Genomic DNA, 14,302 nt, shown 5'->3' with positions numbered 1-14,302 from the left:
TTATGTACCATGGTCACAAAGTTTTCCTAATCGTTAAGCCAGAGGGAAGTTGAGGTTGCAAATGTACTCCATGGTACAGAATCTATTTGCTAAAAAGTAATAGCACCAGTATGTTTCATAAAGGAGACACATAATCCAAGGTCATGTCCTGAAGGCAAAGAAGAGACAAGCTCTTTGGCCATGATGATTTATGGGTGACTTGTGAGTCAGAAACAGAGGTGGCACAGCCCATCCCCAAATGTCTTACTGACAGCAAAGCACAACAAAACCAGAAGGAAGTCGGAGAAACAGCTTCTAACCCAAGTCCAGAGGGGTGGATATTAAAGAAAGCCTTCTCTATTCATTCTACCCATCCCTGGCCCCAGCATGTTTCCATTCTGTACCCTCGGGCTTTTCCAAAGATCCACACCCACGTGGGCTTTCCCACAGAGCCACCCGTTCACTCAATTTGTTTTCTTGCATACTTCTTTTGCCTTAAAAACATTTTGCTTCCTCCTACCAGGGCTCTCTGTTGGCCTAAGAATTTAGGGGGCTTGTCATTCATCAGCAATATGCATTTATATTCCTGGATTCTGAAGATGAAAATGTAGAGAGAGTACAGGACCCTTTGTAACCACCTGGCCTCAAAAGAAGGTATTTATGAATGAATTATACAGTTCATACTGCCATGAATAACCTCTTGCTAGCAGATGTCCTTTATGTCATTGAGGTAAAATAGTATCAGATTCTTTCTTTACCTTAAATCCTGCAACTTTCCTATTTGCAAGAACTTCCCATATAGTTCCTATGTATATATCTATCTTGCTTACTCAATTGATAAGGTCCACTGAGGGAAGACCGTGTCCCTAATGTTTACTTGGTATGTGCTGAGTCCCACAAAAGAGGCAGGAGAGAGAAGAAAAAATACCAAAGATATTCTGTATTTTTATTCCAAGTTCATAATTTGTAGATTTTTCATATATGCTATATAAAAGATTCCTATAAAATCATCTTGGCCATTTTGTTAACCAAAATCCAGCAAAGTCTGAGTCAGAGTACTTTCATGGCGTAAGTTAAAATCATTCTATGTGCAGGTATAGATGTGCATGTGTATTCTTCAGCCAAACTGGAAAATAACCTCCTCTTCTAATTTGGCCTATTCTTCCTGGCCTTGCATTAATCAGATTTTGGGTGAGATTGTGCTGCACAGCAAACAACCCCCAAAACCTTAAAGGATTTCTAATAACTGATATTTATTTTGCACTAAGAGGTCTGCATGTCTGCCGAAGTTTGCATGATGTCAGCTGGGCTCATCTGGGCCCGGCTGGAGTCAGGCCAGGCCACTTTCAAGTTAGCTTTAGTGTACACTCCTTCCAGGCCCCAGGTTGAAGGAGGAGCAATCTGAGACATGTTCTTCCCAGGTAGAGGCCTGGACTCATAAATATCATGATGACATTTCCACCCATATTCCACTGGCTCAAGAAAGTCACAAGGCCAAGCCCAAAGTCACTGAGGGTTAGGGAGTACACTCCATGCAAGCAGTTTGGGAAATGAAATGAGTATCTATTGTCAGTGATCTAATCTACCACAAGCCTCTACATTTTTATTTTTACTGTCCCATTTGGCTGAAATGCCTTTACCATCCACAAACCTATTTTAATCTGGCCCAACCTTCCTGTCCCAGTTTGAATGCCAACCCCTACATCAAACTCCCCTGGTGTTACTGGACAGATGTTTTCCAAACACCAAACTCTGTGTCCTCCAATAATGTTTATTATATAGAGCATCACATTGCAGTCATTTGTCTGTGTGTGACATGGCCAATAAAACCTTGAGCACCTTAAAAAAAAGCCACTGTGAAAAATCATTTTTTCATTACCAACATCATCCAATGTCTATGGCATGCTAGATGCTCAGTATATGTTGCATAAAGAAATGAAAACATATGCACCTGTGTGTACATGTGATTCCATGTGTGTGAGAATCTGCATAAAAAGGAAAATACAGGGCGCCTAGGTGGCTCAGTGGGTTAAGCCTCTGCCTTCAGCTCAGGTTGTGATCTCAGGGTCCTGGTCCCACATCAGGCTCTCTGCTCGGCAGGGAGCCTACTTCCTCCTCTCTCTCTGCCTGCCTCTCTGCCTACTTGTGATCTCTCTGTCAAATAAATAAATTAAATATTTAAAAAAAAAAAAAAAAGGAAAATACAACATGATGATGATGAAGGGCTTCAAGCTCTGGCCTCAGACAGACTTCAGTTCAAATCCTGTCTCTCTCTCCTGGGCTGTGTGCCCTGTGGAACGGACTTCACCTCGTCATGCCTCAGCTATAAAATGGAGGTGGCAATAATCCATACAAAGGGTTGAGTACCTGATAAGCACTCAGTAAGGGTTGGATACACAACATTAAAACATTATTTCTCTTATAATATACAATGTGATGAAAATATTTTTAAAATAAGTACATAATGACAGGGACTAAAAGGGAACATATGTTAGGGTAGTAGGATTTTAAGTAAAACATCCTTCTTTTTTAATTTCCTTCTTGGATAATATGGTTTTGTTTATGCAATTAAAAAAAATTAAACATTTATTTTCCTTGGTGCTTGGCCAACTCTGGGGTGGTGACACCCATATGGACCTACCGCTCCACAGAAATGAGCAGATGCTACATGCCAGACTCATTAGACCCTTTTTTCAATTCTCACAACAACCCTACAGGGCAAGCAATATTATGCCCATTTTGTAGATGAGAAAGGTAAGTTCCCAAGAGGTTAAATTATTTGTTCAGAGCTCCGTAGTTAATAAAGAGGAACTATAAGGGTAACAGATATAAGGCCTAACTCTGAAGCTCAGACTTCCTTTTCCTCTCCACATTCCTGTGCAGTCACTATTTTACAGGTAATTGGTAGTGTGAAGAATAAACCTGAGTCACCCAGAGAGGTCTTGCTTTCTAATACCAATCTACCATAAAAGAAACGAGGGCTCCTGGGAGAAATGCTGAGGCTAGGACCAGAACAGAAAATAGGCAAGATGAGCTTGGAACACCTGGTAGTGTCAGAAAGTAATAAAGTACTCCAAAAAAATTGCAAAAAGAAAATATATACACACTCAATGATGTGTTATGTGTAAAGGGTTACAAGTGCCAACTAAAAGAGCTTCCTATGGCCAAAGCTAGAACAATTTGAGCAGCAAAATAAAGCAACAATGGGTTATAACCCAAAGCATAAAATAAATATTTATTGGTCCATACTGATGTAAATAAACAACTGAATAAAGAAACAAATAAGGGACAATAGACAAATTTCCCATGCATGAGACTATCAAATAATATGTACGGAAACTCCACCCTGAAGAAGGTGAAACATAACTTCCCACTTCTTCAGTGCAGATTGCATATGGTAACTTTCTCCCAAAGAGTAGACTATGAAAAGGGGAGAAAAGAGTAACCTTACAGTGGAGAAACCTAAAACACACCACCACAGCCTGGTGATCAAGGTCAACATCAATAGTAGTAAGTCATCTTGGTAGTAGGTACCCTTGATAGGATGTGATGACAATGACACCTTACCTCTGTAGGCCTCCTCCCCAAAACACATAACCCTATGTAATCATAAGAAAAACATCAGACAAGTTGCAGTAAAAGGGAAACCTATAAAATGCTTGAGCATTTTTGCTCAAAACTGTGCAGGTCGTCACAAACTAAGGAAGTCTGAAAAACTGTCATAGCCAAAGATCCTGGGTAGGCATTGCCAACAAATACAATATGGTATCCCAGACGAGTCTTGAGCAAAAAGAACATTAGGTAAAAAAAGAAAAGAAAAGAAAAGAAATCAGAATAAGAAGTTGAACTTTAATTAATAATAATGTATCGGGGCGCCTAGGTGGCTCAGTCAGTTGAGTGTCCAACTTAGGATTTTGGCTCAGGTCATGATCTTGGGGTACTGGGTCAGCCCCTGCATTGGACTCCCCATTCAGTGAGGAGTCTGCTTGTCTCTCTCTTCTTCACCCCCTGCCCCTCCCCCCACCTCGAGCACTCTCTCTCTCTCTCTCTCTCTCTCTGAAATAAATACATAAATCTTTTTTTTTTTTAATACTGATGGGGGCACCTTGGTGACTCAGTGGGTTAAGCCTCTGTCTTTGACTCAGATCATGATCTCAAAGTTCCTGAGATCGAGGCCCAAGTGGGGAAATCTCTGCTCAGCAGGGAGCCTGTTTCCGCTTCCCTCTCTCTGCCTGCTTGTGATCTCTCTCTCTCTGTGTCAAATAAATAAGTAAAATCTTAAAATAGTAATGTTATCAATATTGGTTTGTTAGTTGTGGCAAATGTGCCATACTAAGGAAAAATGTTACTAACAGGGAAAACTGGGTATGAAGTATATGAGAACTTTCTGTACTTCTTCACAACTTTTCTATGACTCTAAAATTAAAAGCTTATTTTAAAAAAATACAAGGCCTGGGTAGGAAGATATGTTTCAACTCTGGGGTTGCCCCTAGAAAAACCTGGAATGCTGGCTAAAAAAGGGTTTTCTTGTTTTCTTGATGGTACCACCTGACAAAATGCTTGTACACCATCTCACTGACGAGGAACTCACCGAACCAAGCTGATAGTACTCTGGAGACCTGCAGTGAAAGACCAGTTTCCCACGTCATAAAGCAATTCATTTCATGGATATCTGATGACATCCATCAAAGCTCCCACTACTATATACTTTCATCCTCATAGTACACAGTGTGAATAATTATTTGAGCAATTATCTGATCACTGTCTGTCTTCCCTAGTACCTGAGGGTTTCCAAAAAGGAAAGGACTTCTTTCACCATATATCCCCAGAACGTAGCAGAGTGGCACCTACTCGGTGCTCAGTGATTATTTACCAAATGCATCAGTGTCAGTGCAGTTCAGAGGAACTAGCATCAACACTGCTAACTGTGGCTGAGGGTGAACGCAAGCCTTGGCTTTCTGAAGACTGGGAGGCCACTGGGGCAAATGTAGCTTCTCTTTTCATGTTCCCAGTCTCTTGGGTCCCTCTTCAAGTCCTCAAATACCATTATTTCTAAACCTTTCAAACAAGCTCAAAGTGAGGAATTTTACCTGTTGTAATCAAACTAGTTCTGGAAAACACTAAAGTCTCCTAAAATCCAAAGAAATGATAAGATCCACGTATTTTCTTTTGTATGGCCCATCTATTAGCCTAAGAACTGAGCCTCCCCCAGGCATCACAAAGAAAACTCAGACTCCTTAAAGCCACAGGAAATATGTAGCCTGTAGGGAAAAACCATAAGCATAAAACTGATTTCATTAGGAGCACTTGGTATTAAGTCTCTTTGGTACATCAATCTTTATTATTGTTATTTTATTCTATCAGTGCATTCCAGGTCACAGCAAGTTAGTAATTTTGCCGTATCTTTCACTGCCTGGCTTTATGTAAGTGCTGCTAAGAATAAAATTAAGCAGTGGGAGAAAAACATCAGTTTGGTGTCTAAATTTAGAAAACTTGATGAATAAATTGTATTAAATTCATTGTGGGGAAGAGAGATGAGCAAATCATCCCTTATTGGAAGGATAAAATAAATAGAAAATAAAAGGTGACTGTCTTTATAATTTAGAACAACAGATTAAAATGTAAAGCCCCCCTCCCAACCTCCTTTATTTACAAATGAGCATATTGGTTGATTGTGTATTTTCATCATATAACCCTTAACTTGAAGTTTTAAAAAGACATAATCCAAGGCAAGAAACAATGTAGAAAATGGTTGTAGGAGTTCTGGACTCAGTATTTATTGAGGAAGGGTAGGACCTTTATGAGATCCTACTGATGTGATATAAATCATCTTCTGAAGATCATGGAAAGCAGGTGCCCCAACACTCCGCACTACAGACATCTGGCAGGCTTTCATCCTCACACTCCACCCTCCCGCTCAACATCTGGCAGCCCCTTCATCCCTGCACCCCACCCCCCCGTCCCCAACTGCCTCCCAACATCTGCCACACACTTCTCTTAGCCTCAGAAGCAAATCCAGTCGAAAGCTCAAAAGCACAATGTTTTGAGGGTGGTGACCTGGAGTCACATGCTGGGTGGAGGTGGAGCAGGGCTTGTTTTTATTTTTTTTCCTGAACTTTAAATGAATACACAATTCACTTGGAAGTATGCTTTCATGTCTAACTGGTTCTCACTGAGAAGCTCATTTAATATGGAAATCCGTAGTTAACATTAACTTCTTCAGAAGTTTTGTATCACCCTGGGAATTAGAAGATACAATAAAAAATATATGGGGAGAAAAACAATGTTATGCTGATGACATGCATCTTCTAAGCAAAGAGAATTAATTCTGGCAGGGGAAAAAAATGAACAAAATACCTATGTCTTGTTTGTGAGATATGAATCAAAGAAAATGTCTTAAATCTAATCTAAAAATGTTTTGAAATCTACTTAAAAAAATGACTGCTATTTGAATTCCACAATACCTTAGAAATTCCCTCTTAGTGCCTTCAACTCCTTATGGCATTTAACTGGTTTCCAGAGACATCTTATAAGTGGTCTCCTCTGGTTCTAAACTAAGTCCATGGTTAGGACTCCATGAAACACCTCTTATCACCTGGACTAAATCACCTGACTTAGGTTCTCTACTATCAAGCTTGTATTCTGGGCTATACCACTCTGGCAGTTAACTATTTCATGGAATTTTTCTTAGAGCTACACCTGAGTGAGCTCACACCCACACAACTTCCTCCCTCCCGCCCACCCCACCATACCGACACATACAATTCTCCATCTCCTCCCATCTTTAGACCTCTCCCTACTCCTTTCTTCCGAATGAAGAGACGCTTGCTCTTTCAGGGTTACATGGGCAAAACCATGTAACCCTGAGTTTTCTGGGCCCAGGTGAGTTCCTGATGTGGTCTTGGCTACTGATGTTCCAAACTTGAAGCCGCTCTGAGCCTTGGATGGCTGCCAACCTGTTGAATCTATCACAGACTTTGCAGTCCAAAGCCCTATCAAGGCATGTTATCACTTTATTGCACACTTAAATTGGCAATTACTTCTGGGACATTATTTAGATTCTGTTGCAGTGTGCAGTTTCCTATTTAAAAGTTTAAATATGTTTAGTGACTGTTCATCGTTGAAATTCCTTTCACATATGTTTGTCTGTTTTGTTCTCCGTTAATGTTTTATTTTAGTCCCTAAGAATGCTATAGAGCAAGGAGTTATAGCAACATTATTTGCTCTTTTGATTGTCACATGGAGTGGGAAAATCTTTGTGCTTATTAAAATCACAGGGACAGTACACTAAGTTAGGCTGGAAGTAGACTAGGATCAATAAATGGTCTTTTAGGGGCACTTGGGGGGGCTCAGGGGTTAAGTGACAGATTCTTGATTTTGGCTTATGCCATGATCTCGGAGTCATGAGATTGATCTCAGGGTCATGAAATCGAGTCCCATGTCCGGCACCACGCTCAGTGAGGAGTCTGCTTGAGATTCTTTGCATCTCACTTCACTCATACACTCACTCTCTCTCTCAAACTAAAATCTTTATAAATAAATAAATTCATGCTAAAGTTCTCATTAGCAAGTTGATGGTGACACGAGTAATGTCTACAGGGGGTTTACTATGAACTGACCTAACACATAGCATGTTGAAAAGAGCATCTAAGTGAGAGGAAGAGGACTTGCCTTGTAGTCCAAGGACTCTATTCTCCAGGTTTATGATGCTAGGCATGCCTCCTCACCTCTCTGTGTCCTGGTTGTTCCCATATTGAATAAGTATGTTTGTCTACCTGCATTTTTCTTAACTCTATATTATGAAAAATATTCATTCACAAAAGTAAAGAAAACAGTATAATTAACCCAGCTTCAGAAATTATCGATATATCTTGCTTCCTCTATACTGCTTTAATTTCCTCCTGTCCTTTCCTGCTGATAATTTTTTTTTCTTTCTTTTTTTTTTTTTAAAGATCACAAGGAGGCAGAGAGGCAAGCAGAGAGAGGGTGGGTAAGCAGGCTCCCTGCTGAGCAGACAGCCTGATGCGGGGCTCGATCCCAGGACCCTGAGATCATCATGACCCCTGCTGATAATTTTTTAAAGCAAAGCCTAGACATCAGAACATTTCACCTGGAAACACTTGACTATTTCCAAGAGAGAAAGACTTTTGCCTTAATTATATTATCATAATTACATCAAAACAAACAAATCAACAAAACCAAAAACAAAAGAACAAAAACACTTAGCAATAATTCCTTTAATCCTAAACCTCTTACAAGCTAGACTTTAGTCAGTTATAGCCACTCCTTTTTTTTTTTTTTTTTTTAACTCCATTCTGTAAATGAGGAAGAGTTTCAGCATTTTCACCTGATAGCTTCACTGATCTCCGATTCTGGGCTTCAGACCAAAGAGGAACTTGAAAAACTTTGAGAGGATTGAGTAAAGAGCCAATCAAAAAGGTTCAGATGTTCAAAAGAAGGCAGATTCCTCATAAAACATTAAAGAACTAGAATCATTCTGACTAAAAAGAGATACACCAATAGAGTAAATTCGAAGCAAGGATCATTCATCCATTCATTCATGCATTTTTTTTCATTCATTCATTCAACAAGCACTAATTGCATACTTGCCTTGTGCCAAGGACAGTGGTAACTGGTGGGAATTTAAATGTGAATATGACACAATGCAACACCCAAAGAAATACGGCAATAAGCTAGTCTCCATCTTCCGCTAGGGAAAAATTAATAACAATGGGATTAAATATGCAGTGGGAAGACTAGCAAAATATTGAAGTGAGTTTTCAAGGGATCCTGGGAATCTCCTTTTAAAGACAGGGTTATTTCATTTGTATTTAGGATGGTTTAAATGTGTATAGAGGATAGAAAATAGTTTAAATTATCTTTCAAATTCAAGACTTTATAAATCCTAACTTGATTTGGCAAGAAATGGAAAGAAAAGGCGTAATACACAGGGCAGATATTACAGTGATTACTAATGTTTTCATCTGTTTGATATTGAGAGTTTTCCAATACATAGGGGCAAAATCACCTTGATAATGGGAGTTTGCTTCTATCTGAAATTGAAAATGAAAAATATATCATAAAATATAACCTAAGCTCACCTCTCCCAACGGAAGTCCTAGGTGTGTGAAACACAATTGGAAGATACGAAGGTTGATCAAAACTCATTTCAATCTCCCTTCCTCCCAGTGTTCCAGCTACTGGGATATCAGACTCTGTTATCTGGTAACTACAAGATCTCTATGTTGCTGGGTCACCACAGGATTTTGATATCAGCAGCTTGAAAGCCCAGTGAGAGAGAAAGACCACGTGAGGTAACTCACACACCTGCAAAAGGAAGGCCGTGGGCCAAATGGTGATATGAAAAATGTTTGCCTTGATTGACCTCTTCAGATCCTTTGGCCTTCACACAGACTGGCTGTCGAGACGTTCTCTTAGATGACGCTCTGGCACCTGATTCTTCATTCTTCTCCTTGCCCCCCACTCACCCCGGCCAAAGAAATGTCCCTACCTATGTATGCCCTATTTACCCAGAGTCATCCTTCATCATAAAGCTAACTTTTTAAAAAATCATGTGGATATAAAAATAACTAAATCTGTGTGCTCTCCCAGAACGTGTATTTTCTTTTTGACGTGGACCTCCTAAATGCAGCAGTTGGTTGTTAGTGGAGAATAGGTGTGTGAACAGTGCTGCATTTCCTAAGAGCCTTCACTTACATTGTCCAGTTTAACCTAATTGCCACAGCAAACCCCTAAGATTTATGTCACTTACAGATAAAGAAACTGAGGTCCAAACAGACTAAATAACTTTTCCATGATCTCTCGACACCAAGAGGCAGAGTTCCTTCTGATTCTAAATCTCATCTGAGCATCTGGAAACCCAAGTCCTTCTTGGGTCCCTGGTGGAGCACAAGGGCCATTCCCCACTTAACTTGGAAGGGAGCCTCACTCACCCTCAAGTCCTGATGCTTTGCTGCCCAGTCCTCTGGCTCTCTGACTCCGGACGCTCCACGGGGTGTGTTCTTGTTGTCACCAACCCATCACTGCTGTTCATTTTGTTTTGCTTCCACAATCTTGGCATCTTTAAAGAAGTACCTGAATCCCAAGAGCCCATCCGCAATGGATATTTTGGACACCATTGGTCCCCAAGTAGCAGAGAGGCCTCCAAATGGCACCACAAAGCAAACCTCACACCCACCCAAAATCCAGCCAGCTCTTCACACCCTGGTTGTCGCATGAGAGGGCAAAGTCAGCCACAGAAGAGGGGATGTGTTGGTCTCCGGTGCATGAATGGGCAACTTGGCGTGGTTGCTTTGGTCATAAATACTGGTGTGTATGCTGGGTGGAGAGGGGTACTACTGGATTAACCAATGAGCAAAAGGAAAGGTAGTCAAAACACTTTATAAATCAGACAGCATTAACACCATCTAGGCTCAGCAAGCTGCCTTTGGCTTTCACTGCACATAGGGCTTATGTTTGGGAGAACATTGCCAGACTCGTATACATCCAAATCTGTGTGCCAAGGCACCATCTTCTGATGGGGTCCTCTGGATTGGAGTCTAGATATTTGTGGCCTAATCCCACATCTCACTAGCTCTGTGATCCTGGGTATGTGACTTAACTTCTCTGGGCATCTATCCCTTCATCTTTAAAATGAGGGCACTGAGAACAGGTGTAGGCTGAATAAAAACTGCTATTTTAACACTCGTCAAGGAACACTATGTTCTCTTCTAGAAGGACATAACTTTGCACAAAGAGGCAGAATGGTATATGCACTGGAATTAATCAACCTGGGTTTGATTCCTGGTTCTGCCACTTACTGGCTGTGTGTCTTTGAGCAACTTACTTAACTTTTCCAAGACTGGGGTTCTTTTAATCTATAGATGGAAATCCTAATTATTGGGAAGTCAGATAAACGAATGTGAACTGATGAACAGGGTGCCTGGCATACCATAAGTAAGTGTTAGTGTTAGTTCACATCACGTTTCAATGTGTTTCTCCCCCTTTACTGTCAACAGTCCACAGACTCATGCACATCAAGAATGGAAATGACTCATTCTGCCTCTTAAGCTTTCCAGTTTCCATGTAAACCTGGAAAGATTGTTCTCCAGTTCATAAATTCAAAAAAGTCTGATTAAAAACTCTCTCTGCCTGATTGTGGAAGCTCATTTGCTGTGATACTACATTCAAGCAGCTATGAGCTGGTTGACTGAGCACCCACTATGTGTCAAACACATCGGAAAGAAGGTAACTGTTTGAAAAAGAGCACTGAAGCAAAACCTGCATAAAGAAATATGCTCCTAATTGCTTTATTTTTGACCCTTTATTTTCTATTATCAGCTCTTAGACACAGCTACTGAAATGAGTCCAGCAAGACAGTGTGCATGCTTTACGTCATTCATTTCCCCAGAACATCTTTATGACCACATACTCTTTACAGGATGCCATGCAGATGACCAAGGCAGATGCAGATTATCTGATCCTCAATGCCTGAAATCTTGTCATTCGATAGGAAAGATGGACACACAAATACATACCAACTAAAGTAGGAGGAGTTAAATGCCATGAAAGAGCTATAATGTTCCAAAAAACGAAAGATTCCTTCTGCCTGGAAGCAGAGGGAATCAGGTAGAACTTCTTAAAGAGGGTGATTTTTTTTTTTTTTTTTAAAGAGGGTGATCTTTAAAGTGGTCTTTAGTGGTGAGCAGGCTCCCTGTGCTAAGAGAGGGCTGGTAGAGAGGAGAGTCCCTGAGAGCCTCCCAGGAAGAATGACAGGGCTCCACAAAGACTGGGAAAGCCAAATCCAGCATCCCGTCCAGTTGGCGTGTGAGAGCCAGGAAAGCATGAGCACAAAGACTGGAAGAGGCACCACAGGGCAGGGAAGGCTTCTGTCTCCGCTCAGTTTCAGCATTATTTAGTAAACAATGACAAACCACTGAAGATTTGAAAATTGAGGACACTTTAGGAAGATCCACCTGGCAACAACAACAAAAAGCTTTCTTGCTTTCTTCTAAAACCTAAAACGGATCGTCGAGGGGCCTGTAGCACTCAGATGTGACGTGGAGTGGTAAATCTTGCCCTGGAAGCAACCCTGTTGTTCTGTCACCGACGATTGATCCACAAATACCTCAGGAGAGTTTGGCAAAGATCTGCAGGCGTTCCCGATGAAAGCAGCATCCTCTACGTACCACGGTCTATTCCTCATTTTCCCCTGAGAAAAGCACTGCAACCCATGTCCCTCGAAACAACTTGTTTATTCTCAGTATTTCTACAAAGTGCTATAGCTATTCCTAATAGCGTATTAACTGTTCAAATGAAAGCTTGCCGCCTTTATGTCAATGTAGCGTTGAAGGTGTAAAGCACATGTCATAAAACTAAATAAACTCACAAAGTCTATCCACCCCCCCCCAAAGTTCTAGCTTCACATTCAACTTGCGTTATAAATGAAATGAGTTTGGTGGCCTCCACCTACCTTCTGGGAGCATTTGTTTGACTTACAAGATCAGGACACAATTTGACACACTCAGTATAATTAGTATTCACGACTTAGGAGAATGTTCCAAAGTTAAAACTCAAATGCGCTGAAGCCAGCCCTGGATTTCTCTGGGTCCCCTTCTCTCTCTGTCTCATGACCCTCTTTTCCTCTTCTGCTTTCTCATGTCTTCCTCAGAGGACCATGCAAGCTGGAGATGTGAGTGAGCGAATCCCAGATGTCATGGGTGCTCTACACTGAACCAAGGAACAAAATGCATGTTTTAGCCACGATCGTTCTCTGTAGCTAGCAGAGTCTGCTGTTACCTGCTCTGCTCCCCAAACCTCTTCATGCAACTGCAGATTACACAGAGTTGGTTCCACGTAGAGAATTTTCTGGAAGAGGCCCCATTTCAAAGAAGGGTGCTGAACATTTAACAGTGCTTTGCTAAAGCTCATTAAAGTTATTACTGTTAATTTAAATAAAGCGGGGCGTAAATACACAGAAGATATTGTGGTAACTACTGCTCACATCATCTGAAAACGTCCTCTCTTCCCAAGCCCTAAAGAGTGACTGTTCATTTTAAATCTGCTTAATTCCTGTTTTAGAGGGCCTTGTGACAGTCTTCCAGAAGTTGGCTGCCAAAACTGTGACTATATTTAGTTGTTTATTACACACCAACTCAAGGTGGTGCATGCTGGTAGACACGCAGAAAAGCAAAGAAAATTGGAGCTCATTAGCAAGAGAGGCCAGGAAAGCGTTAGCAAAATTCTGAACTGGGAAATATTTGTTAGAGAATTTTGGTTGTGTTACCTCCCGGTACAAAAATAATAGTAATGATAAAATAATTTAAGCTATCAACAAGCATAACAAGCAGCATAAACAAGTTAATTTTAAAGTTATAATGGACAATGAGGAGGTGGTAAGTCGAAAAGACAGCCCCCAAACTCCAAGGCAAATGGATGAAATCTTTGATTTCTTGATCCTTTGGTCCAATACAATTGACACACTTCCCTGGCTCACAGCCTGGAAATGCAAGGGAAGAAAATCATTTTGAATTTTTTTTTCCTATTCGACAGTTACTGAGCCATGTTGGAATCATCATAAATTTCAATGGGGGTGGAGGGTATCTAAATAAGGGAGAGCTTCTCTAATTTTGTGGTAATGAAACAATGCAGAAATGGGACCACAACTGATCTAGATGGCAAGGGGGGGGCTTCTGCCAATTCTACACCCAAATGAACACACTACATTTGGGTTCTTCTCAGCACTAACCAATTTTTATTCAATTTGAAGGCCCAACTTAAGCTTAGCCTAGAAACTGCTTCAGCTGCTTATTAGTGGTCTGTGTCCTCATTAACTATCCTGGAAGAGTGGGGAACATAGATATTTAAGAGCATCTATGCAACTCTACATTCAAAGACACAAGATTTTATTTTATCCTTTGCTTTCGTGAAGGCTTGGAAAGGGAAGCAATCCATGTTTTCCTTCATTTCTTGAAATAGATGTGAAATTAATTGCATGTGGCCCTTAACATCAGTTTAAAAAATAGTTTGAAACAAGCCCATAAAGTCAAATAACCATAGGTGGTGACAAGTGGCCCCTAATTGTGCTTCAAAGGTTGGTCACTGGCAGTTTATTTATATTTTCTTTCCCAATTCAGTCCCCCACCCCACCCCCTTCACCATTACCCCAAATAAAGCATGCTACTTTTTGAATTGAGATTTGTGGAAAGGCCTCAGTGGAGTAGCATAGATGAGTAAACAGTGTCACCTAGTGGACACAAAAAGAAAAAAATTTGGTGAATTGGCACAAATGGAGATTTGGGCCAGCAGTCAGCTTTGGACCCCT

The sequence above is a fragment of the Mustela erminea genome, chromosome 1 (assembly GCF_009829155.1).
Source record: "Mustela erminea isolate mMusErm1 chromosome 1, mMusErm1.Pri, whole genome shotgun sequence".
Classification (NCBI taxonomy): Eukaryota; Metazoa; Chordata; class Mammalia; order Carnivora; family Mustelidae; genus Mustela; species Mustela erminea.
The sequence above is the reverse complement of the archived record's forward strand: the minus strand, read 5'-3'. Positions refer to the sequence as shown.